General features: G+C 61.4%; 1 long non-coding RNA gene across 1 annotated transcript in view; it reads left to right on the top strand.

Moving 5' to 3' along the window:
- Window positions 1-27352, top strand: part of LOC139828242 (uncharacterized) — a 61799-nt gene that overhangs the window by 16254 nt on the left and 18193 nt on the right. The window lies entirely within an intron of this gene.

Below are 27352 nucleotides of genomic sequence, written 5' to 3'. Positions count from 1 at the left end.
CACTTTGTCCCCAGGGCCTATTGTGACACCATGGGGACCCCTCCTTGTCCCCAGGGCCCATTGTGACGTCCCAGGACCCCCACTGTCCCCAGGGCCCATTGTGACATTCAGGGGACCCCCCTTTGTCCCCAGGGCCCATTGTGACGTCCCAGGACCCCCACTGTCCCCAGGGCCCATTGTGACATTCAGGGGACCCCCCTTTGTCCCCAGGGCCCATTGTGACATCCTGGGGACCCCCCCTTGTCCCCAGGGCCCATTGTGACGTCCCAGGACCCCCCTCTGTCCCCAGGGCCCATTGTGACATTCAGGGGACCCCCCTTTGTCCCCAGGGCCCATTCTGATACCGTGGGGACCCCCTTTGTCCACAGGGCCCATTGTGACATCCTGGGGACCCTCCTTGTCCCCAGAGCCATTTGTGACATCCTGGGGACCCCCTTTGTCCCCAGGGCCCATTGTGGCACCATGAGGACCCTCTTTGTCACTGGGGCCCATTGTGACATCCCATGACCCCCCTTTGTCCCCAGTGCTATTGTGAAATCCTGGGGACCGCTTTTGTCCCCAGGGCCCATTGTGACACCGTGGGGAACCCCTTTGTCACTGGGGGCCATTGTGACATTCCAGGATTCCACTTTGTCCCCAGGGCTCGTTCTGACACCTTGGGGACTCCCATTGTCCCCAGGGCCCATTGTGACATCCTGGGCAACCCCATTGTCCCCAGGGCCCATTGTGACATCCTGGGGACCCCCATTGTCCCCAGGGCCCATTGTGACATTCCAGGACCCCCCATTGTCCCCAGGGCCCATTGTGACATCCACTGCACCCCCTTGTCCCCAGGGCCCATTGTGACATTCAGGGGACCTCTCTTTGTCCCCAGGGCCCATTGTGACATTCAGGGGACCCCCCCTTGTCACTGGGGCCCATTGTGACGTCCCAGGACCCCCCATTGTCCCCAGGGCCCATTGTGACATCCACTGCACCCCCTTGTCCCCAGGGCCCATTGTGACATTCAGGGGACCCCTCTTTGTCCCCAGGACCCATTGTGACATTCAGGGGGCCCCTTTGTCACTGGGGCCCATTGTGACATCCCAGGACCCCACATTGTCCCCAGGACACATTGTCACATCCTGGGGACCCCACTTGTCCCCAGGACCCATTGTGACACTATGGGGACCCCACCTTGTGCCCAGGGCCCATTGTGACACCGTGGGTACCACCCTTGTCCGCAGGGCTCATTGTGACATCCCAGGACCCCCCTTTGTCCCCAGGGCCCATTCTGATACCGTGGAGATCCCCTTTGTCCCCAGAGTCCATTGTGACATCCAGGGGACTCCCTTTGTCCCCAGGGCCCATTGTGACATCGCAGGACCCCCCTGGGCCCCAGGGCGCATTTTGACATCCTGGGGATGCCCCCTTGTCAACGGGGCCCATTGTGACGTCCCAGGACCCCCCATTGTGTCCAGGGCCCATTGTGACATCCTGGGGATCCCTGCTTGGCCCCAGGGCCCATTGTGACGTCTTAGGACCCCCCGTTGTCCCCAGGGCCCATTGTGACATCCTGGGGATCCCTCCTTGTCCCCAGGGCCCATTGTGACGTCCCAGGACCCCCCACTGTCCTCAGGACCTATTGTAACATTCAGGGGACCCCCTTTGTCACTGGGGCCCATTGTGACATCCCAGGACCCCACATTGTCCCCAGGGCCCATTGTGACATCCTGGGGACCCCCTCTTGTCCCCAGGGCCCATTGTGACGTCCCAGGACCCCCCACTGTCCCCAGGGCCCATTGTGACATTCAGGGGACCCCCCTTTGTCCCCAGGGCCCATTCTGATACCGTGGGGACCCCCTTTGTCCACAGGGCCCATTGTGACATCCTGGGGACCCTCCTTGTCCCCAGAGCCATTTGTGACATCCTGGGGACCCCCTTTGTCCCCAGGGCCCATTGTGGCACCATGAGGACCCTCTTTGTCACTGGGGCCCATTGTGACATCCCATGACCCCCCTTTGTCCCCAGTGCTATTGTGAAATCCTGGGGACCGCTTTTGTCCCCAGGGCCCATTGTGACACCGTGGGGAACCCCTTTGTCACTGGGGGCCATTGTGACATTCCAGGATTCCACTTTGTCCCCAGGGCTCGTTCTGACACCTTGGGGACTCCCATTGTCCCCAGGGCCCATTGTGACATCCTGGGCAACCCCATTGTCCCCAGGGCCCATTGTGACATCCTGGGGACCCCCATTGTCCCCAGGGCCCATTGTGACATTCCAGGACCCCCCATTGTCCCCAGGGCCCATTGTGACATCCACTGCACCCCCTTGTCCCCAGGGCCCATTGTGACATTCAGGGGACCTCTCTTTGTCCCCAGGGCCCATTGTGACATTCAGGGGACCCCCCCTTGTCACTGGGGCCCATTGTGACGTCCCAGGACCCCCCATTGTCCCCAGGGCCCATTGTGACATCCACTGCACCCCCTTGTCCCCAGGGCCCATTGTGACATTCAGGGGACCCCTCTTTGTCCCCAGGACCCATTGTGACATTCAGGGGGCCCCTTTGTCACTGGGGCCCATTGTGACATCCCAGGACCCCACATTGTCCCCAGGACACATTGTCACATCCTGGGGACCCCACTTGTCCCCAGGACCCATTGTGACACTATGGGGACCCCACCTTGTGCCCAGGGCCCATTGTGACACCGTGGGTACCACCCTTGTCCGCAGGGCTCATTGTGACATCCCAGGACCCCCCTTTGTCCCCAGGGCCCATTCTGATACCGTGGAGATCCCCTTTGTCCCCAGAGTCCATTGTGACATCCAGGGGACTCCCTTTGTCCCCAGGGCCCATTGTGACATCGCAGGACCCCCCTGGGCCCCAGGGCGCATTTTGACATCCTGGGGATGCCCCCTTGTCAACGGGGCCCATTGTGACGTCCCAGGACCCCCCATTGTGTCCAGGGCCCATTGTGACATCCTGGGGATCCCTGCTTGGCCCCAGGGCCCATTGTGACGTCTTAGGACCCCCCGTTGTCCCCAGGGCCCATTGTGACATCCTGGGGATCCCTCCTTGTCCCCAGGGCCCATTGTGACGTCCCAGGACCCCCCACTGTCCTCAGGACCTATTGTAACATTCAGGGGACCCCCTTTGTCACTGGGGCCCATTGTGACATCCCAGGACCCCACATTGTCCCCAGGGCCCATTGTGACATCCTGGGGACCCCCTCTTGTCCCCAGGGCCCATTGTGACGTCCCAGGACCCCCCATTGTCCCCAGGGCCCATTGTGACATCCTGGGGATCCCTCCTTGTCCCCAGGTCCCATTGTGACGTCCCAGGACCCCCCATTGTCCCCAGGGCCCATTGTGACATTCAGGGGACCCCCTTTGTCACTGGGGCCCATTGAGACATCCCAGGACCCCCCTTTGTCCCCAGGGCCCATTGTGACATCCTGGGGATCCCCATGTCACTGGGGCCCATTGTGACGTCCCAGGACCCCGCATTGTCCCCAGGGCCCATTTTGACACCGTCGACACCCCCCTTTGTCCCCAGGGCCCATTGTGACATCCTGGGGACACTCCTTGTCCCCAGAGGCCATTGTGACATCCAGGGGACCCCCTTTGTCCCCAGGGCCCATTGTGACATCCTGGGGTCCCCCCTTTGTCCCCAGGGCCCATTGTGATATCCTGGGGATCCCTCCTTGTCCCCAGGGCCCATTGTGACGTCCCAGGACCCCCCATTGTCCCCAGGGCCCATTGTGACATTCAGGGGACCCCCTTTGTCACTGGGGCCCATTGTGACATCCCAGGACCCCCCTTTGCCCCAGGGCCCATTGTGACATCCTGGGGATCCCCATGTCACTGGGGCCCATTGTGACGTCCCAGGACCCCGCATTGTCCCCAGTTTCCATTGTTACATCCTGGGGACCCCCTTGTCACTGGGACCCATCATGACACCATGGGGACCCTCCTTGTCACTGGGGACCCATTGTGACACCATGGGGACCCCCCCTTGTCCTCAGGGCCCATTGTGACATCCTGGGCATCCCCCCTGTCCCCCGGGACCATTGTAACACCGTGCGGATCCCCTTTGTCCCCAGGGCCCATTGTGACACTGTGGGGAACCCCCTTGTCCCCAGGACCTATTGTTACGTCCCAGGACCCCCCATTGTCCCCAGGGCCCATTGTGACACCTTGGGGACCCCCTTGTCACTGGAGACCCATTGTGACAGCATGGGGACCACCCCTTGTCCTCAGGGCCTATTGTGAACATCCTGGGGAACCTCCATTGTCCCCAGAGCCCATTGTGATTTCCTGGAGACCCCCTTTGTCCCCAGGGCCCATTGTGACATCCTGGGGTCCCCCCTTTCTCCCCAGGGCCCATTGAAATGTCCCAGGATCACCGTTTGTCCCCAGGGTTCATTGTGACATCCTGGGGACCCCATTTGTCCCCACGGCCCATTGTGGCACCATGGGGAACCCCTTTGTCACTGGGGCCCATTGTGACATCCGAGGACCCCACTTTGTCCCCAGGGCTTATTGTGACACCATGGGGATCTCCCTTGTCCCCAGGGCCCATTGTGACATCCCATGACCCCCCTTTATCCCCAGTGCTATTGTGAAATCCTGGGGACCCCTTTTGTCCCCACGGCCCATTGTGACACCATGGGGAACCCCTTTGTCACTGGGGGCCATTGTGACATTCCAGGATTCCACTTTGTCCCCCGGGCTCGTTCTGACACCTTGGGGACTCCCATTGTCCCCAGGGCCCATTGTGACATCCTGGGCAACCCCATTGTCCCCAGGGCCCATTGTGACATCTGGGGAACGCCCTTGTCCCCAGGAGCCATCGTGGCACTGTGGGGACCCTCCTTGTCACTTGGGCCCATTGTGACACCATGGGGACCCCCCCTTTGTCCCCAGTGCCCATTGTGACATCCTGTGCGCCCCCCTTTGTCCCCAGGGTCCATTGTGACATCCTGGGCAACCCCATTGTCCCCAGGGCCCATTGTGAAATCTGGGGGACGCCCTTGTCCCCAGGACCCATCGTGGCACCGTGGGGACCCTCCTTGTCACTTGGGCCCATTGTGACACCATGGGGACCCCCCCTTTGTCTCCAGTACCCATTGTGACATCCTGGGGATCCCTCCTTGTCCCCAGGGCCCATTGTGACGTCCCAGGACCCCTCATTGTCCCCAGGACCCATTGTGACATTCAGGGGACCCCCTTTGTCACTGGGGCCCATTGTGACATCCCAGGACCCCACATTGTCCCCAGGGCCCATTGTGACATCCTGGGGACCCCACTTGTCCCCAGGACCCATTGTTACACTATGGGAACCCCCCCTTGTGCCCAGAGCCCATTGTGACACTGTGGGTACCACCCTTGTCCGCAGGGCTCATTGTGACATCCCAGGACCCCCCTTTGTCCCCAGGGCTCATTGTGACATTCTAGGACCCCACTTTGTCCCCAGGGCCTATTGTGACACCATGGGGAACCCTCCTTGTCACTGGGAACCCATTGTGACACCATGGGGACCCCCCCTTTGTCCCCAGTGCCCATTGTGACATCCTGCGCACCCCCCTTTGTCCCCAGGGTCCATTGTGACATCGTGGGCAACCCCATTGTCCCCAGGGCCCATTGTGACATCTAGGGGGACGCCCTTGTCCCCAGGACCCATCGTGGCACCGTGGGGACCCCCATTGTCCCCAGGGCCCATTGTGACGTCCCAGGACCCCCATTGTCCCCAGGGCCCATTGTGACATCCCAGGACCCCACTTTGTCCCCAGGGCTTATTGTGACACCATGGGGATCTCCCTTGTCCCCAGGGCCCATTGTGACATTCAGGGGCCCCCGTTTGTCACTGGGGCCCATTGTGACATCCCAGGACCCCACATTGTCCCCAGGGCCCATTGTGACTTTCAGGGGACCCCACTTGTCCCCAGGACCCATTGTGACACTATAGGGACCCCCCCTTGTGCCCAGTGCCCATTGTGACACCGTGGGTACCACCCTTGTCCGCAGGGCCCATTGTGACATCCTGGGGACACCCCCTTGTCCCCAGGGCCCATTGTGACATCCTGGGGATCCCTCCTTGTCCCCAGGGCCCATTTTGACATTCAGGGGACCCACCATTGTCCTCAGGGCCCATTGTGAGGTCCCAGGACCCCCCATTGTCCCCAGGGCCCATTGTGACATCCTAGGCACCCCCTTGTCCCCAGGGCCCATTGTGACATCCCAGGACCCCCCATTGTCCCCAGGGCCCATTGTGACATCCTGGGGACCCCACTTGTCCCCAGGACCCATTGTGACACTATGGGGACCCCCCCTTGTGCCCAGGGCCCATTGTGAAACCGTGGGTACCACCCTTGTCTGCAGGGCTCATTGTGACATCCCAGGACCCCCCATTGTCCCCAGGGCCCATTGTGACATTCAGGGGACCCCCCTTTGTCCCCAGGGCCCATTCTGATACCGTGGGGACCCGCTTTGTCCCCAGGGCCCATTGTGACATGCTGGGGACGCTCTTTGTCCCCAGGGCCCATTGTGACATCCTGGGGACCCTCCTTGTCCCCAGAGCCCATTGTGACATCCAGGGGACCCCCTTTGTCCCCAGGGCCCATTGTGACATCCTGGGACCCTCCTTGTCCCCAGAGCACATTGTGACATCCAGGGGACCCCCTTTGTCCCCAGGGCCCATTGTGGCACCATAGGGACCCCCTTTGTCACTGGGGCCCATTGTGACATCCAAGGACCCCCCATTGTCTCCAGGGCCCATTGTGATATCTGGGGACCCCCCCTTGTCCCCAGGGCCCATTGTGACATACCAGGACCCCCCATTGTCCCCAGGGCCCATTGTGACATCCTCGGCACCCCCTTGGTACCAGGGCCCATTGTGACATCCTGGGGAACCCCCTTGTCCCCAGGGCCCATTGTGACGTCCCAGGTCCCCCCATTGTCCCCAGGGCCCATTGTGACATCCTGGGCACCCCCCATTTTCCCCAGGACCCATTGTGACATCCTGGCCATCCCCTTGCTCACAGGGCCCGTTGTGGCACCATGGGGACACCCCCTTTGTCCCCAGGGCCCATTTTGACATCCCAAGACCCCCCTTTGTCCCCAGGGCCCATTGTGACATCCTGTGGACCCCCCCTTGTCCCCAGGGCCCATTGTGACGTCCCAGGACTCGACATTGTCCCCAGGGCCCATTGTGACATCCTCTGCGCCCCCTTGTCACTGGGGCCCATTGTGACGTCCCAGGACCCACCATTGTCCCCACGGCCCATTGTGACATTCAGGGGACCCCACTTAGTCCCCAGGGCCCATTGTGACATCCTGGGGACCCCCTTTGTCGCCAGGGCCCATTGTGGCACCATGAGGACCCTCTTTGTCACTGGAGCCCATTGTGACATCCCATGACCCCCCTTTCTCCCCAGTGCTATTGTGAAATCCTGGGGACCCCTTTTGTCCCCAGGGCCCATTGTGGCACCATGGGGAACCCCTTTGTCACTGGGGGCCATTGTGACATTCCAGGATTCCACTTTGTCCCCAGGGCTCGTTCTGAACGCCTTGGGGCCTCCCATTGTCCCCAGGGCCCATTGTGACATCCTGGGCAACCCCATTGTCCCCAGGGCCCATTGTGACATCTGGGGGACGCCCTTGTCCCCAGGACCCATCGTGGCACCGTGGGGAGCCTCCTTGTCACTTGGGCCCATTGTGACACCATGGGGACCCCCCCTTTATCCCCAGTGCCCATTGTGACATCCTGCGGACCCCCCTTTGTCCCCGGGGCCCATTTTGACATTCAGGGGACCCACCATTGTCCTCAGGGCCCATTGTGAGGTCCCAGGACCCCCCATTGTCCCCAGGGCCCATTGTGACATCCTCGGCACCCCCTTGTCCCCAGGGTCCATTGTGACATCCCAGGACCCCCCATTGTCCCCAGGGCCCATTGTGACATTCAGGGGACCCCCCTTTGTCCCCAGGGCCCATTGTGACATCGTGGGGACCCCCTTTGTCCCAAGACTTCATTGTGACATCCTGGGGCCACCCTTGTCCTCAGGGTCCATTGTGACAGCCCAGGACCTTACATTGTCCCCAGGGCCCATTGTGACATCTCAGGACCCCCCCTTGTCCCCAGGGCCCATTGTGACATCCTGGGGACCCCCCCTTGTCCCCAGGGCCCATTGTGACGTCCCAGGACCCCCCATTGTCCCCAGGGCCCATTGTGACATCCTGGGGATCCCTCCTTGTCCCCAGGGCCCATTGTGATGTCCCAGGACCCCCCATTGTCCCCAGGGCCCATTGTGACATCCTGGGAACCCCCCCTTGTCCCCAGGGCCCATTGTGACGTCCCAGGACCCCCCATTGTCCCCAGGGCCCATTGTGACATCCTGTGGATCCCTCCTTGTCCCCAGGGCCCATTGTGACGTCCCAGGACCCCCCATTGTCCCCAGGGCCCATTGTGACATTCAGGGGACCCCCTTTGTCACTGGGGCCCATTGTGACATCCCAGGACCCCCCTTTGCCCCAGGGCCCATTGTGACATCCTGGGGATCCCCATGTCACTGGGGCCCATTGTGACGTCCCAGGACCCCGCATTGTCCCCAGTTTCCATTGTTACATCCTGGGGACCCCCTTGTCACTGGGACCCATCATGACACCATGGGGACCCTCCTTGTCACTGGGGACCCATTGTGACACCATGGGGACCCCCCCTTGTCCTCAGGGCCCATTGTGACATCCTGGGCATCCCCCCTGTCCCCCGGGACCATTGTAACACCGTGCGGATCCCCTTTGTCCCCAGGGCCCATTGTGACACTGTGGGGAACCCCCTTGTCCCCAGGACCTATTGTTACGTCCCAGGACCCCCCATTGTCCCCAGGGCCCATTGTGACACCTTGGGGACCCCCTTGTCACTGGAGACCCATTGTGACAGCATGGGGACCACCCCTTGTCCTCAGGGCCTATTGTGAACATCCTGGGGAACCTCCATTGTCCCCAGAGCCCATTGTGATTTCCTGGAGACCCCCTTTGTCCCCAGGGCCCATTGTGACATCCTGGGGTCCCCCCTTTGTCCCCAGGGCCCATTGAAATGTCCCAGGATCACCGTTTGTCCCCAGGGTTCATTGTGACATCCTGGGGACCCCATTTGTCCCCACGGCCCATTGTGGCACCATGGGGAACCCCTTTGTCACTGGGGCCCATTGTGACATCCGAGGACCCCACTTTGTCCCCAGGGCTTATTGTGACACCATGGGGATCTCCCTTGTCCCCAGGGCCCATTGTGACATCCCATGACCCCCCTTTATCCCCAGTGCTATTGTGAAATCCTGGGGACCCCTTTTGTCCCCACGGCCCATTGTGACACCATGGGGAACCCCTTTGTCACTGGGGGCCATTGTGACATTCCAGGATTCCACTTTGTCCCCCGGGCTCGTTCTGACACCTTGGGGACTCCCATTGTCCCCAGGGCCCATTGTGACATCCTGGGCAACCCCATTGTCCCCAGGGCCCATTGTGACATCTGGGGAACGCCCTTGTCCCCAGGAGCCATCGTGGCACTGTGGGGACCCTCCTTGTCACTTGGGCCCATTGTGACACCATGGGGACCCCCCCTTTGTCCCCAGTGCCCATTGTGACATCCTGTGCGCCCCCCTTTGTCCCCAGGGTCCATTGTGACATCCTGGGCAACCCCATTGTCCCCAGGGCCCATTGTGAAATCTGGGGGACGCCCTTGTCCCCAGGACCCATCGTGGCACCGTGGGGACCCTCCTTGTCACTTGGGCCCATTGTGACACCATGGGGACCCCCCCTTTGTCTCCAGTACCCATTGTGACATCCTGGGGATCCCTCCTTGTCCCCAGGGCCCATTGTGACGTCCCAGGACCCCTCATTGTCCCCAGGACCCATTGTGACATTCAGGGGACCCCCTTTGTCACTGGGGCCCATTGTGACATCCCAGGACCCCACATTGTCCCCAGGGCCCATTGTGACATCCTGGGGACCCCACTTGTCCCCAGGACCCATTGTTACACTATGGGAACCCCCCCTTGTGCCCAGAGCCCATTGTGACACTGTGGGTACCACCCTTGTCCGCAGGGCTCATTGTGACATCCCAGGACCCCCCTTTGTCCCCAGGGCTCATTGTGACATTCTAGGACCCCACTTTGTCCCCAGGGCCTATTGTGACACCATGGGGAACCCTCCTTGTCACTGGGAACCCATTGTGACACCATGGGGACCCCCCCTTTGTCCCCAGTGCCCATTGTGACATCCTGCGCACCCCCCTTTGTCCCCAGGGTCCATTGTGACATCGTGGGCAACCCCATTGTCCCCAGGGCCCATTGTGACATTCAGGGGGACGCCCTTGTCCCCAGGACCCATCGTGGCACCGTGGGGACCCCCATTGTCCCCAGGGCCCATTGTGACGTCCCAGGACCCCCATTGTCCCCAGGGCCCATTGTGACATCCCAGGACCCCACTTTGTCCCCAGGGCTTATTGTGACACCATGGGGATCTCCCTTGTCCCCAGGGCCCATTGTGACATTCAGGGGCCCCCGTTTGTCACTGGGGCCCATTGTGAGATCCCAGGACCCCACATTGTCCCCAGGGCCCATTGTGACTTTCAGGGGACCCCACTTGTCCCCAGGACCCATTGTGACACTATAGGGACCCCCCCTTGTGCCCAGTGCCCATTGTGACACCGTGGGTACCACCCTTGTCCGCAGGGCCCATTGTGACATCCTGGGGACCCTCCTTGTCCCCAGAGCCCATTGTGACATCCAGGGGACCCCCTTTGTCCCCAGGGCCCATTGTGACATCCTGGGACCCTCCTTGTCCCCAGAGCACATTGTGACATCCAGGGGACCCCCTTTGTCCCCAGGGCCCATTGTGGCACCATAGGGACCCCCTTTGTCACTGGGGCCCATTGTGACATCCAAGGACCCCCCATTGTCCCCAGGGCCCATTGTGATATCTGGGGACCCCCCCTTGTCCCCAGGGCCCATTGTGACATACCAGGACCCCCCATTGTCCCCAGGGCCCATTGTGACATCCTCGGCACCCCCTTGGTACCAGGGCCCATTGTGACATCCTGGGGAACCCCCTTGTCCCCAGGGCCCATTGTGACGTCCCAGGTCCCCCCATTGTCCCCAGGGCCCATTGTGACATCCTGGGCACCCCCCATTTTCCCAAGGACCCATTGTGACATCCTGGCCATCCCCTTGCTCACAGGGCCCGTTGTGGCACCATGGGGACACCCCCTTTGTCCCCAGGGCCCATTTTGACATCCCAAGACCCCCCTTTGTCCCCAGGGCCCATTGTGACATCCTGTGGACCCCCCCTTGTCCCCAGGGCCCATTGTGACGTCCCAGGACTCGACATTGTCCCCAGGGCCCATTGTGACATCCTCTGCGCCCCCTTGTCACTGGGGCCCATTGTGACGTCCCAGGACCCACCATTGTCCCCACGGCCCATTGTGACATTCAGGGGACCCCTCTTTGTCCCCAGGGCCCATTGTGACATCCTGGGGATCCCTCCTTGTCCCCAGGGCTTATTGTGACATCCTGGAGATCCCTCCTTGTCCCCAGGGCCCATTGTGACGTCCCAGGACCCCCCATTGTCCCCAGGACCTATTGTGACATTCAGGGGACCCCCTTTGTCACTGGGGCCCATTGTGACACCATGGGGACCCCCCTTGTCCTCAGGACTCATTCTCACATCCTGGACACCCCACATTGTCCCCAGGGCCCATTGTGACATCCACTGCACCCCCTTGTCCCCAGGGCCCATTGTAACATTCAGGGGACCCCTCTTTGTCCCCAGGGCCCATTGTGACATCCTGGGGACCCCCCCTTGTCCCCAGGGCCCATTGTGACGTCCCAGGACCCCCCATTGTCCCCAGGGCCCATTGTGACATTCAGGGGACGCCCTTTGTCCCCAGGGCCCATTGTGACATGCTGGGGATGCTCTTTGTTCCCAGGGCCCATTGTGACATCCTGGGGACCCTCCTTGTCCCCAGAGCCCATTGTGACATCCAGGGGTCCCCCTTTGTCCCCAGGGCCCATTGTGGCACCATAGGGACCCCCTTTGTCACTGGGGCCCATTGTGACATCCCAGGACCCCCCCTGGTCCCCAGGGCCCATTGTGACATCCTGGGGACCCTTTTGTCCCAAGACTTCATTGTGACACCCTGGGGACCCCCCTTGTCCTCAGGGTCCATTGTGACAGCCCAGGACCTTACATTGTCCCCAGGGCCCATTGTGATATCTGGGGGACCCCCTTGTTCCCAAGGCCCATTGTGACATCCTGGGGACCCACCCTTGTCCCCAGGGCCCATTGTGACATCCCAGGACCCCCCATTGTCCCCAGGGCCCATTGTGACATTTTGGGAATCCCTCCTTGTCCCCCGGGCCCATTGTGACGTCCCAGGACCCCCCATTGTCCCCAGGGCCCATTGTGACATCCTCTGCACCCCCTTGTCCCCAGAGCTCATTGTGACATTCAGGGAACCCCTCTTTGTCCCCAGGGCCCATTGTGACATCCTGGGGACCCCCCCTTGTCCCCAGGGCCCATTGTGACGTCCCAGGAACCCCCATTGTCCCCAGGGCCCATTGTGACATCCTGGGGATCCCTCCTTGTCCCCAGAGCCCATTGTGACGTCCCAGGACCCCCCATTGTCCCCAGGACCTATTGTGACATTCAGGGGACCCCCTTTGTCACTGGGGCCCATTGTGACACCATGGAGACCCCCGCTTGTCCTCAGGGTCCATTGTGACATCCTGGGCACCCCCCATTTTCCCCAGGACCCATTGTGACATCCCATGACCCCCTTTGTCCCCAGTGCTATTGTGAAATCCTGGGGACCCCTTTTGTCCCCAGGGCCCATTGTGGCACCATGGGGAACCCCTTTGTCACTGGGGGCCATTGTGACATTCCAGGATTCCACTTTGACCCCAGGGCTCGTTCTGACACCTTGGAGACTCCCATTGTCCCCAGGGCCCATTGTGACATCCTGGGCAACCCCATTGTCCCCAGGGCCCATTGTGACATCTGGGGGACGCCCTTGTCCCCAGGACCCATCGTGGCACCGTGGGGACCCTCCTTGTCACTTGGGCCCATTGTGACACCATGGGGACCCCCCCTTTGTCCCCAGTGCCCATTGTGACATTCAGGGGACCTACCATTGTCCCCAGGGCCCATTGTGACATCCTCGGCACCCCCTTGTCCCCAGGGCCCATTGTGACATCCTGGGGATCCCTCCTTGTCCCCAGGGCCCATTGTGACGTCCCAGGACCCCACTTTGTCCCCAGGGCCCATTGTAGCACCATGGGGACCCCCTTTGACCCCAGGGCCCATTGTGGCACCATGGCAACCCCATTTGTCCCCAGGGCCCATTGTGACATTCTTGGACCCCACTTTGTCCCCAGGGCCTATTGTGACACCATGGGGACCCCTCCTTGTCACTGGGGACCCATTGTGACACCATGGGGACCCCCCCTTGTCCTCAGGACTCATTCTGACATCCTGGACACCCCCCATTGTCCCCAGGGCCCATTGTGACATCCAATGCACCCCCTTGTCCCCAGGGCCCATTGTGACATTCAGGGGACCCCTCTTTGTCCCCAGGGCCCATTGTGACATCCTGGGGACCCCCCCTTGTCCCCAGGGCCCATTGTGACGTCCCAGGACCTGACATTGTCCCCAGGGCCCATTGTGACATCCTCTGCACCCCCTTGTCCCCAGGGCCCATTGTGACGTCCCAAGACCCCCCATTGTCCCCAGGGCCCATTGTGACATTCAGGGGACCCCCCTTTGTCCCTAGGGCCCATTCTGACACCGTGGGGACGCCCCTTGTCCCCAGGGCCCATTGTGACATGCTGGGGACGCTCTTTGTCCCCAGGGCCCATTGTGACATCCTGGGGACCCTCCTTGTCCCCAGAGCCCATTGTGACATCCAGGGGACCCCCTTTGTCCCCAGGGCCCATTGTGGCACCATGAGGCCCCTCTTTGTCACCGGAGGCCATTGTGACATCCCATGACCCCCCTTTGTCCCCAGTGCTATTGTGAAATCCTGGGGACCCCTTTCGTCCCCAGGGCCCATTATGACACCATGGGGAACCCCTTTGTCACTGGGGGCCATTGTGACATTCCAGGACCCCCCATTGTCCCCAGGGCCCATTGTGACATCCTGGGGATCCCTCCTTGTCTTCAGGGCCCATGGTGATGTCCGAGGACCCCCATTGTCCCCAGGGCCCATTGTGACATCCTCTGCACCCCCTTGTCCCCAGGGCCCATTGTGACATTCAGGGGACCCCTCTTTGTCCCCAGGGCCCATTGTGACATCCTGGGGATCCCTCCTTGTCCCCAGGGCTTATTGTGACATCCTGGAGATCCCTCCTTGTCCCCAGGGCCCATTGTGACGTCCCAGGACCCCCCATTGTCCCCAGGACCTATTGTGACATTCAGGGGACCCCCTTTGTCACTGGGGCCCATTGTGACACCATGGGGACCCCTCCTTGTCACTGGGGACCCATTATGACACCATGGGGACCCCCCTTGTCCTCAGGACTCATTCTCACATCCTGGACACCCCACATTGTCCCCAGGGCCCATTGTGACATCCACTGCACCCCCTTGTCCCCAGGGCCCATTGTAACATTCAGGGGACCCCTCTTTGTCCCCAGGGCCCATTGTGACATCCTGGGGACCCCCCCTTGTCCCCAGGGCCCATTGTGACGTCCCAGGACCCCCCATTGTGCCCAGGACCCATTGTGACACTATGGGGACCCCCCCTTGTGCCCAGGGCCCATTGTGACACTGTGGGTACCACCCTTGTCTGCAGGGCTCATTGAGACATCCCAGGAGCCCCCATTGTCCCCAGGGCCCATTGTGACATCCTGGGGACCCCCCCTTGTCCCCAGGGCCCATTGTGACGTCCCAGGACCCCCCATTGTCCCCAGGACCCATTGTGACACTATGGGGACCCCCCCTTGTGCCCAGGGCCCATTGTGACACCGTGGGTACCACCCTTGTCTGCAGGGCTCATTGAGACATCCCAGGAGCCCCCATTGTCCCCAGGGCCCATTGTGACATTCAGGGGACCCCTCTTTGTCCCCAGGGCCCATTGTGACATCCTGGGGACGCCCCCTTGTCCCCAGGGCTCATTGTGACGTCCCAGGACCCCCCATTGTCCCCAGGACCTATTGTGACATCCTCTGCACCCCCTTGTCCCCAGAGCTCATTGTGACATTCAGGGAACCCCTCTTTGTCCCCAGGGCCCATTGTGACATCCTGGGGACCCCCCCTTGTCCCCAGGGCCCATTGTGACGTCCCAGGAACCCCCATTGTCCCCAGGGCCCATTGTGACATCCTGGGGATCCCTCCTTGTCCCCAGAGCCCATTGTGACGTCCCAGGACCCCCCATTGTCCCCAGGACCTATTGTGACATTCAGGGGACCCGCTTTGTCACTGGGGCCCATTGTGACACCATGGAGACCCCCGCTTGTCCTCAGGGTCCATTGTGACATCCTGGGCACCCCCCATTTTCCCCAGGACCCATTGTGACATCCCATGACCCCCTTTGTCCCCAGTGCTATTGTGAAATCCTGGGGACCCCTTTTGTCCCCAGGGCCCATTGTGGCACCATGGGGAACCCCTTTGTCACTGGGGGCCATTGCGACATTCCAGGATTCCACTTTGACCCCAGGGCTCGTTCTGACACCTTGGAGACTCCCATTGTCCCCAGGGCCCATTGTGACATCCTGGGCAACCCCATTGTCCCCAGGGCCCGTTGTGACATCTGGGGGACGCCCTTGTCCCCAGGACCCATCGTGGCACAGTGGGGACCCTCCTTGTCACTTGGGCCCATTGTGACACCATGGGGACCCCCCCTTTGTCCCCAGTGCCCATTGTGACATTCAGGGGACCTACCATTGTCCCCAGGGCCCATTGTGACATCCTCGGCACCCCCTTGTCCCCAGGGCCCATTGTGACATCCTGGGGATCCCTCCTTGTCCCCAGGGCCCATTGTGACGTCCCAGGACCCCCCTTTGTCCCCAGGGCCCATTGTAGCACCATGGGGACCCCCTTTGACCCCAGGGCCCATTGTGGCACCATGGCAACCCCTTTTGTCCCCAGGGCCCATTGTGACATTCTTGGACCCCACTTTGTCCCCAGGGCCTATTGTGACACCATGGGGACCCCTCCTTGTCACTGGGGACCCATTGTGACACCATGGGGACCCCCCCTTGTCCTCAGGACTCATTCTGACATCCTGGACACCCCCCATTGTCCCCAGGGCCCATTGTGACATCCAATGCACCCCCTTGTCCCCAGGGCCCATTGTGACATTCAGGGGACCCCTCTTTGTCCCCAGGGCCCATTGTGACATCCTGGGGACCCCCCCTTGTCCCCAGGGCCCATTGTGACGTCCCAGGACCTGACATTGTCCCCAGGGCCCATTGTGACATCCTCTGCACCCCCTTGTCCCCAGGGCCCATTGTGACGTCCCAGGACCCCCCATTGTCCCCAGGGCCCATTGTGACATTCAGGGGACCCCCCTTTGTCCCCAGGGCCCATTCTGATACCGTGGGGACGCCCCTTGTCCCCAGGGCCCATTGTGACATGCTGGGGACGCTCTTTGTCCCCAGGGCCCATTGTGACATCCTGGGGACCCTCCTTGTCCCCAGAGCCCATTGTGACATCCAGGGGACCCCCTTTGTCCCCAGGGCCCATTGTGGCACTATGAGGCCCCTCTTTGTCACCGGAGGCCATTGTGACATCCCATGACCCCCCTTTGTCCCCAGTGCTATTGTGAAATCCTGGGGACCCCTTTCGTCCCCAGGGCCCATTATGACACCATGGGGAACCCCTTTGTCACTGGGGGCCATTGTGACATTCCAGGACCCCCCATTGTCCCCAGGGCCCATTGTGACATCCTGGGGATCCCTCCTTGTCTTCAGGGCCCATGGTGATGTCCGAGGACCCCCATTGTCCCCAGGGCCCATTGTGACATCCTCTGCACCCCCTTGTCCCCAGGGCCCATTGTGACATTCAGGGGACCCCTCTTTGTCCCCGGGGCCCATTGTGACATCCTGGGGATCCCTCCTTGTCCCCAGGGCTTATTGTGACATCCTGGAGATCCCTCCTTGTCCCCAGGGCCCATTGTGACGTCCCAGGACCCCCCATTGTCCCCAGGACCTATTGTGACATTCAGGGGACCCCCTTTGTCACTGGGGCCCATTGTGACACCATGGGGACCCCCCTTGTCCTCAGGACTCATTCTCACATCCTGGACACCCCACATTGTCCCCAGGGCCCATTGTGACATCCACTGCACTCCCTTGTCCCCAGGGCCCATTGTAACATTCAGGGGACCCCTCTTTGTCCCCAGGGCCCATTGTGACATCCTGGGGACCCCCCCTTGTCCCCAGGGCCCATTGTGACGTCCCAGGACCCCCCATTGTCCCCAGGGCCCATTGTGACATTCAGGGGACGCCCTTTGTCCCCAGGGCCCATTGTGACATGCTGGGGATGCTCTTTGTTCCCAGGGCCCATTGTGACATCCTGGGGACCCTCCTTGTCCCCAGAGCCCATTGTGACATCCAGGGGTCCCCCTTTGTCCCCAGGGCCCATTGTGGCACCATAGGGACCCCCTTTGTCACTGGGGCCCATTGTGACATCCCAGGACCCCCCCTGGTCCCCAGGGCCCATTGTGACATCCTGGGGACCCTTTTGTCCCAAGACTTCATTGTGACACCCTGGGGACCCCCCTTGTCCTCAGGGTCCATTGTGACAGCCCAGGACCTTACATTGTCCCCAGGGCCCATTGTGATATCTGGGGGACCCCCTTGTTCCCAAGGCCCATTGTGACATCCTGGGGACCCACCCTTGTCCCCAGGGCCCATTGTGACATCCCAGGACCCCCCATTGTCCCCAGGGCCCATTGTGACATTTTGGGAATCCCTCCTTGTCCCCCGGGCCCATTGTGACGTCCCAGGACCCCCCATTGTCCCCAGGGCCCATTGTGACATCCTCTGCACCCCCTTGTCCCCAGGGCCCATTGTGACATTCAGGGGACCCCTCTTTGTCCCCGGGGCCCATTGTGACATCCTGGGGATCCCTCCTTGTCCCCAGGGCTTATTGTGACATCCTGGAGATCCCTCCTTGTCCCCAGGGCCCATTGTGACGTCCCAGGACCCCCCATTGTCCCCAGGACCTATTGTGACATTCAGGGGACCCCCTTTGTCACTGGGGCCCATTGTGACACCATGGGGACCCCCCTTGTCCTCAGGACTCATTCTCACATCCTGGACACCCCACATTGTCCCCAGGGCCCATTGTGACATCCACTGCACTCCCTTGTCCCCAGGGCCCATTGTAACATTCAGGGGACCCCTCTTTGTCCCCAGGGCCCATTGTGACATCCTGGGGACCCCCCCTTGTCCCCAGGGCCCATTGTGACGTCCCAGGACCCCCCATTGTCCCCAGGGCCCATTGTGACATTCAGGGGACGCCCTTTGTCCCCAGGGCCCATTGTGACATGCTGGGGATGCTCTTTGTTCCCAGGGCCCATTGTGACATCCTGGGGACCCTCCTTGTCCCCAGAGCCCATTGTGACATCCAGGGGTCCCCCTTTGTCCCCAGGGCCCATTGTGGCACCATAGGGACCCCCTTTGTCACTGGGGCCCATTGTGACATCCCAGGACCCCCCCTGGTCCCCAGGGCCCATTGTGACATCCTGGGGACCCTTTTGTCCCAAGACTTCATTGTGACACCCTGGGGACCCCCCTTGTCCTCAGGGTCCATTGTGACAGCCCAGGACCTTACATTGTCCCCAGGGCCCATTGTGATATCTGGGGGACCCCCTTGTTCCCAAGGCCCATTGTGACATCCTGGGGACCCACCCTTGTCCCCAGGGCCCATTGTGACATCCCAGGACCCCCCATTGTCCCCAGGGCCCATTGTGACATTTTGGGAATCCCTCCTTGTCCCCCGGGCCCATTGTGACGTCACAGGACCCCCCATTGTCCCCAGGGCCCATTGTGACATCCTCTGCACCCCCTTGTCCCCAGAGCTCATTGTGACATTCAGGGAACCCCTCTTTGTCCCCAGGGCCCATTGTGACATCCTGGGGACCCCCCCTTGTCCCCAGGGCCCATTGTGACGTCCCAGGAACCCCCATTGTCCCCAGGGCCCATTGTGACATCCTGGGGATCCCTCCTTGTCCCCAGAGCCCATTGTGACGTCCCAGGACCCCCCATTGTCCCCAGGACCTATTGTGACATTCAGGGGACCCCCTTTGTCACTGGGGCCCATTGTGACACCATGGAGACCCCCGCTTGTCCTCAGGGTCCATTGTGACATCCTGGGCACCCCCCATTTTCCCCAGGACCCATTGTGACATCCCATGACCCCCTTTGTCCCCAGTGCTATTGTGAAATCCTGGGGACCCCTTTTGTCCCCAGGGCCCATTGTGGCACCATGGGGAACCCCTTTGTCACTGGGGGCCATTGTGACATTCCAGGATTCCACTTTGACCCCAGGGCTCGTTCTGACACCTTGGAGACTCCCATTGTCCCCAGGGCCCATTGTGACATCCTGGGCAACCCCATTGTCCCCAGGGCCCGTTGTGACATCTGGGGGACGCCCTTGTCCCCAGGACCCATCGTGGCACCGTGGGGACCCTCCTTGTCACTTGGGCCCATTGTGACACCATGGGGACCCCCCCTTTGTCCCCAGTGCCCATTGTGACATTCAGGGGACCTACCATTGTCCCCAGGGCCCATTGTGACATCCTCGGCACCCCCTTGTCCCCAGGGCCCATTGTGACATCCTGGGGATCCCTCCTTGTCCCCAGGGCCCATTGTGACGTCCCAGGACCCCCCTTTGTCCCCAGGGCCCATTGTAGCACCATGGGGACCCCCTTTGACCCCAGGGCCCATTGTGGCACCATGGCAACCCCTTTTGTCCCCAGGGCCCATTGTGACATTCTTGGACCCCACTTTGTCCCCAGGGCCTATTGTGACACCATGGGGACCCCTCCTTGTCACTGGGGACCCATTGTGACACCATGGGGACCCCCCCTTGTCCTCAGGACTCATTCTGACATCCTGGACACCCCCCATTGTCCCCAGGGCCCATTGTGACATCCAATGCACCCCCTTGTCCCCAGGGCCCATTGTGACATTCAGGGGACCCCTCTTTGTCCCCAGGGCCCATTGTGACATCCTGGGGACCCCCCCTTGTCCCCAGGGCCCATTGTGACGTCCCAGGACCTGACATTGTCCCCAGGGCCCATTATGACATCCACTGCACCCCCTTGTCCCCAGGGCCCATTGTGACGTCCCAGGACCCCCCATTGTCCCCAGGGCCCATTGTGACATTCAGGGGACCCCCCTTTGTCCCCAGGGCCCATTCTGATACCGTGGGGACGCCCCTTGTCCCCAGGGCCCATTGTGACATGCTGGGGACGCTCTTTGTCCCGAAGGGCCCATTGTGACATCCTGGGGACCCTCCTTGTCCCCAGAGCCCATTGTGACATCCAGGGGACCCCCTTTGTCCCCAGGGCCCATTGTGGCACCATGAGGCCCCTCTTTGTCACCGGAGGCCATTGTGACATCCCATGACCCCCCTTTGTCCCCAGTGCTATTGTGAAATCCTGGGGACCCCTTTCGTCCCCAGGGCCCATGATGACACCATGGGGAACCCCTTTGTCACTGGGGGCCATTGTGACATTCCAGGACCCCCCATTGTCCCCAGGGCCCATTGTGACATCCTGGGGATCCCTCCTTGTCTTCAGGGCCCATGGTGATGTCCGAGGACCCCCATTGTCCCCAGGGCCCATTGTGACATCCTCTGCACCCCCTTGTCCCCAGGGCCCATTGTGACATTCAGGGGACCCCTCTTTGTCCCCGGGGCCCATTGTGACATCCTGGGGATCCCTCCTTGTCCCCAGGGCTTATTGTGACATCCTGGAGATCCCTCCTTGTCCCCAGGGCCCATTGTGACGTCCCAGGACCCCCCATTGTCCCCAGGACCTATTGTGACATTCAGGGGACCCCCTTTGTCACTGGGGCCCATTGTGACAACATGGGGACCCCTCCTTGTCACTGGGGACCCATTATGACACCATGGGGACCCCCCTTGTCCTCAGGACTCATTCTCACATCCTGGACACCCCACATTGTCCCCAGGGCCCATTGTGACATCCACTGCACCCCCTTGTCCCCAGGGCCCATTGTAACATTCAGGGGACCCCTCTTTGTCCCCAGGGCCCATTGTGACATCCTGGGGACCCCCCCTTGTCCCCAGGGCCCATTGTGACGTCCCAGGACCCCCCATTGTCCCCAGGGCCCATTGTGACATTCAGGGGACGCCCTTTGTCCCCAGGGCCCATTGTGACATGCTGGGGATGCTCTTTGTTCCCAGGGCCCATTGTGACATCCTGGGGACCCTCCTTGTCCCCAGAGCCCATTGTGACATCCAGGGGTCCCCCTTTGTCCCCAGGGCCCATTGTGGCACCATAGGGACCCCCTTTGTCACTGGGGCCCATTGTGACATCCCAGGACCCCCCCTGGTCCCCAGGGCCCATTGTGACATCCTGGGGACCCTTTTGTCCCAAGACTTCATTGTGACATCCTGGGGACCCCCCTTGTCCTCAGGGTCCATTGTGACAGCCCAGGACCTTACATTGTCCCCAGGGCCCATTGTGATATCTGGGGGACCCCCTTGTTCCCAAGGCCCATTGTGACATCCTGGGGACCCACCCTTGTCCCCAGGGCCCATTGTGACATCCCAGGACCCCCCATTGTCCCCAGGGCCCATTGTGACATTTTGGGAATCCCTCCTTGTCCCCCGGGCCCATTGTGACGTCCCAGGACCCCCCATTGTCCCCAGGGCCCATTGTGACATCCTCTGCACCCCCTTGTCCCCAGAGCTCATTGTGACATTCAGGGAACCCCTCTTTGTCCCCAGGGCCCATTGTGACATCCTGGGGACCCCCCCTTGTCCCCAGGGCCCATTGTGACGTCCCAGGAACCCCCATTGTCCCCAGGGCCCATTGTGACATCCTGGGGATCCCTCCTTGTCCCCAGAGCCCATTGTGACGTCCCAGGACCCCCCATTGTCCCCAGGACCTATTGTGACATTCAGGGGACCCCCTTTGTCACTGGGGCCCATTGTGACACCATGGAGTCCCCCGCTTGTCCTCAGGGTCCATTGTGACATCCTGGGCACCCCCCATTTTCCCCAGGACCCATTGTGACATCCCATGACCCCCTTTGTCCCCAGTGCTATTGTGAAATCCTGGGGACCCCTTTTGTCCCCAGGGCCCATTGTGGCACCATGGGGAACCCCTTTGTCACTGGGGGCCATTGTGACATTCCAGGATTCCACTTTGACCCCAGGGCTCGTTCTGACACCTTGGAGACTCCCATTGTCCCCAGGGCCCATTGTGACATCCTGGGCAACCCCATTGTCCCCAGGGCCCGTTGTGACATCTGGGGGACGCCCTTGTCCCCAGGACCCATCGTGGCACCGTGGGGACCCTCCTTGTCACTTGGGCCCATTGTGACACCATGGGGACCCCCCCTTTGTCCCCAGTGCCCATTGTGACATTCAGGGGACCTACCATTGTCCCCAGGGCCCATTGTGACATCCTGGGGATCCCTCCTTGTCCCCAGGGCCCATTGTGACGTCCCAGGACCCCCCTTTGTCCCCAGGGCCCATTGTAGCACCATGGGGACCCCCTTTGACCCCAGGGCCCATTGTGGCACCATGGCAACCCCTTTTGTCCCCAGGGCCCATTGTGACATTCTTGGACCCCACTTTGTCCCCAGGGCCTATTGTGACACCATGGGGACCCCTCCTTGTCACTGGGGACCCATTGTGACACCATGGGGACCCCCCCTTGTCCTCAGGACTCATTCTGACATCCTGGACACCCCCCATTGTCCCCAGGGCCCATTGTGACATCCAATGCACCCCCTTGTCCCCAGGGCCCATTGTGACATTCAGGGGACCCCTCTTTGTCCCCAGGGCCCATTGTGACATCCTGGGGACCCCCCCTTGTCCCCAGGGCCCATTGTGACGTCCCAGGACCTGACATTGTCCCCAGGGCCCATTGTGACATCCTCTGCACCCCCTTGTCCCCAGGGCCCATTGTGACGTCCCAGGACCCCCCATTGTCCCCAGGGCCCATTGTGACATTAAGGGGACCCCCCTTTGTCCCCAGGGCCCATTCTGACACCGTGGGGACGCCCCTTGTCCCCAGGGCCCATTGTGACATGCTGGGGACGCTCTTTGTCCCCAGGGCCCATTGTGACATCCTGGGGACCCTCCTTGTCCCCAGAGCCCATTGTGACATCCAGGGGACCCCCTTTGTCCCCAGGGCCCATTGTGGCACCATGAGGCCCCTCTTTGTCACCGGAGGCCATTGTGACATCCCATGACCCCCCTTTGTCCCCAGTGCTATTGTGAAATCCTGGGGACCCCTTTCGTCCCCAGGGCCCATTATGACACCATGGGGAACCCCTTTGTCACTGGGGGCCATTGTGACATTCCAGGACCCCCCATTGTCCCCAGGGCCCATTGTGACATCCTGGGGATCCCTCCTTGTCTTCAGGGCCCATGGTGATGTCCGAGGACCCCCATTGTCCCCAGGGCCCATTGTGACATCCTCTGCACCCCCTTGTCCCCAGGGCCCATTGTGACATTCAGGGGACCCCTCTTTGTCCCCAGGGCCCATTGTGACATCCTGGGGATCCCTCCTTGTCCCCAGGGCTTATTGTGACATCCTGGAGATCCCTCCTTGTCCCCAGGGCCCATTGTGACGTCCCAGGACCCCCCATTGTCCCCAGGACCTATTGTGACATTCATGGGACCCCCTTTGTCACTGGGGCCCATTGTGACACCATGGGGACCCCTCCTTGTCACTGGGGACCCATTATGACACCATGGGGACCCCCCTTGTCCTCAGGACTCATTCTCACATCCTGGACACCCCACATTGTCCCCAGGGCCCATTGTGACATCCACTGCACCCCCTTGTCCCCAGGGCCCATTGTAACATTCAGGGGACCCCTCTTTGTCCCCAGGGCCCATTGTGACATCCTGGGGACCCCCCCTTGTCCCCAGGGCCCATTGTGACGTCCCAGGACCCCCCATTGTGCCCAGGACCCATTGTGACACTATGGGGACCCCCCCTTGTGCCCAGGGCCCATTGTGACACTGTGGGTACCACTCTTGTCTGCAGGGCTCATTGAGACATCCCAGGAGCCCCCATTGTCCCCAGGGCCCATTGTGACATCCTGGGGACCCCCCCTTGTCCCCAGGGCCCATTGTGACGTCCCAGGACCCCCCATTGTCCCCAGGACCCATTGTGACACTATGGGGACCCCCCCTTGTGCCCAGGGCCCATTGTGACACCGTGGGTACCACCCTTGTCTGCAGGGCTCATTGAGACATCCCAGGAGCCCCCATTGTCCCCAGGGCCCATTGTGACATTCAGGGGACCCCTCTTTGTCCCCAGGGCCCATTGTGACATCCTGGGGACGCCCCCTTGTCCCCAGGGCTCATTGTGACGTCCCAGGACCCCCCATTGTCTCCAGGACCTATTGTGACATCCTCTGCACCCCCTTGTCCCCAGAGCTCATTGTGACATTCAGGGAACCCCTCTTTGTCCCCAGGGCCCATTGTGACATCCTGGGGACCCCCCCTTGTCCCCAGGGCCCATTGTGACGTCCCAGGAACCCCCATTGTCCCCAGGGCCCATTGTGACATCCTGGGGATCCCTCCTTGTCCCCAGAGCCCATTGTGACGTCCCAGGACCCCCCATTGTCCCCAGGACCTATTGTGACATTCAGGGGACCCGCTTTGTCACTGGGGCCCATTGTGACACCATGGAGACCCCCGCTTGTCCTCAGGGTCCATTGTGACATCCTGGGCACCCCCCATTTTCCCCAGGACCCATTGTGACATCCCATGACCCCCTTTGTCCCCAGTGCTATTGTGAAATCCTGGGGACCCCTTTTGTCCCCAGGGCCCATTGTGGCACCATGGGGAACCCCTTTGTCACTGGGGGCCATTGCGACATTCCAGGATTCCACTTTGACCCCAGGGCTCGTTCTGACACCTTGGAGACTCCCATTGTCCCCAGGGCCCATTGTGACATCCTGGGCAACCCCATTGTCCCCAGGGCCCGTTGTGACATCTGGGGGACGCCCATGTCCCCAGGACCCATCGTGGCACCGTGGGGACCCTCCTTGTCACTTGGGCCCATTGTGACACCATGGGGACCCCCCCTTTGTCCCCAGTGCCCATTGTGACATTCAGGGGACCTACCATTGTCCCCAGGGCCCATTGTGACATCCTCGGCACCCCCTTGTCCCCAGGGCCCATTGTGACATCCTGGGGATCCCTCCTTGTCCCCAGGGCCCATTGTGACGTCCCAGGACCCCCCTTTGTCCCCAGGGCCCATTGTAGCACCATGGGGACCCCCTTTGACCCCAGGGCCCATTGTGGCACCATGGCAACCCCTTTTGTCCCCAGGGCCCATTGTGACATTCTTGGACCCCACTTTGTCCCCAGGGCCTATTGTGACACCATGGGGACCCCTCCTTGTCACTGGGGACCCATTGTGACACCATGGGGACCCCCCCTTGTCCTCAGGACTCATTCTGACATCCTGGACACCCCCCATTGTCCCCAGGGCCCATTGTGACATCCAATGCACCCCCTTGTCCCCAGGGCCCATTGTGACATTCAGGGGACCCCTCTTTGTCCCCAGGGCCCATTGTGACATCCTGGGGACCCCCCCTTGTCCCCAGGGCCCATTGTGACGTCCCAGGACCTGACATTGTCCCCAGGGCCCATTGTGACATCCTCTGCACCCCCTTGTCCCCAGGGCCCATTGTGACGTCCCAGGACCCCCCATTGTCCCCAGGGCCCATTGTGACATTCAGGGGACCCCCCTTTGTCCCCAGGGCCCATTCTGATACCGTGGGGACGCCCCTTGTCCCCAGGGCCCATTGTGACATGCTGGGGACGCTCTTTGTCCCCAGGGCCCATTGTGACATCCTGGGGACCCTCCTTGTCCCCAGAGCCCATTGTGACATCCAGGGGACCCCCTTTGTCCCCAGGGCCCATTGTGGCACTATGAGGCCCCTCTTTGTCACCGGAGGCCATTGTGACATCCCATGACCCCCCTTTGTCCCCAGTGCTATTGTGAAATCCTGGGGACCCCTTTCGTCCCCAGGGCCCATTATGACACCATGGGGAACCCCTTTGTCACTGGGGGCCATTGTGACATTCCAGGACCCCCCATTGTCCCCAGGGCCCATTGTGACATCCTGGGGATCCCTCCTTGTCTTCAGGGCCCATGGTGATGTCTGAGGACCCCCATTGTCTCCAGGGCCCATTGTGACATCCTCTGCACCCCCTTGTCCCCAGGGCCCATTGTGACATTCAGGGGACCCCTCTTTGTCCCCAGGGCCCATTGTGACATCCTGGGGATCCCTCCTTGTCCCCAGGGCTTATTGTGACATCCTGGAGATCCCTCCTTGTCCCCAGGGCCCATTGTGACGTCCCAGGACCCCCCATTTTCCCCAGGACCTATTGTGACATTCAGGGGACCCCCTTTGTCACTGGGGCCCATTGTGACAACATGGGGACCCCTCCTTGTCACTGGGGACCCATTATGACACCATGGGGACCCCCCTTGTCCTCAGGACTCATTCTCACATCCTGGACACCCCACATTGTCCCCAGGGCCCATTGTGACATCCACTGCACCCCCTTGTCCCCAGGGCCCATTGTAACATTCAGGGGACCCCTCTTTGTCCCCAGGGCCCATTGTGACATCCTGGGGACCCCCCCTTGTCCCCAGGGCCCATTGTGACGTCCCAGGACCCCCCATTGTCCCCAGGGCCCATTGTAACATCCTGGGGACCCTTTTGTCCCAAGACTTCATTGTGACATCCTGGGGACCCCCCTTGTCCTCAGGGTCCCTTGTGACAGCCCAGGACCTTACATTGTCCCCAGGGCCCATTGTGATATCTGGGGGACCCCCTTGTTCCCAAGGCCCATTGTGACATCCTGGGGACCCACCCTTGTCCCCAGGGCCCATTGTGACATCCCAGGACCCCCCATTGTCCCCAGGGGCCATTGTGACATTTTGGGAATCCCTCCTTGTCCCCCGGGCCCATTGTGACGTCCCAGGACCCCCCATTGTCCCCAGGGCCCATTGTGACATCCTCTGCACCCCCTTGTCCCCAGAGCTCATTGTGACATTCAGGGAACCCCTCTTTGTCCCCAGGGCCCATTGTGACATCCTGGGGACCCCCCCTTGTCCCCAGGGCCCATTGTGACGTCC

Source organism: Patagioenas fasciata, chromosome 6 (assembly GCF_037038585.1).
Source record: "Patagioenas fasciata isolate bPatFas1 chromosome 6, bPatFas1.hap1, whole genome shotgun sequence".
NCBI lineage: Eukaryota > Metazoa > Chordata > Aves > Columbiformes > Columbidae > Patagioenas > Patagioenas fasciata.
This window is presented reverse-complemented; position numbering and strand designations above follow the sequence as displayed.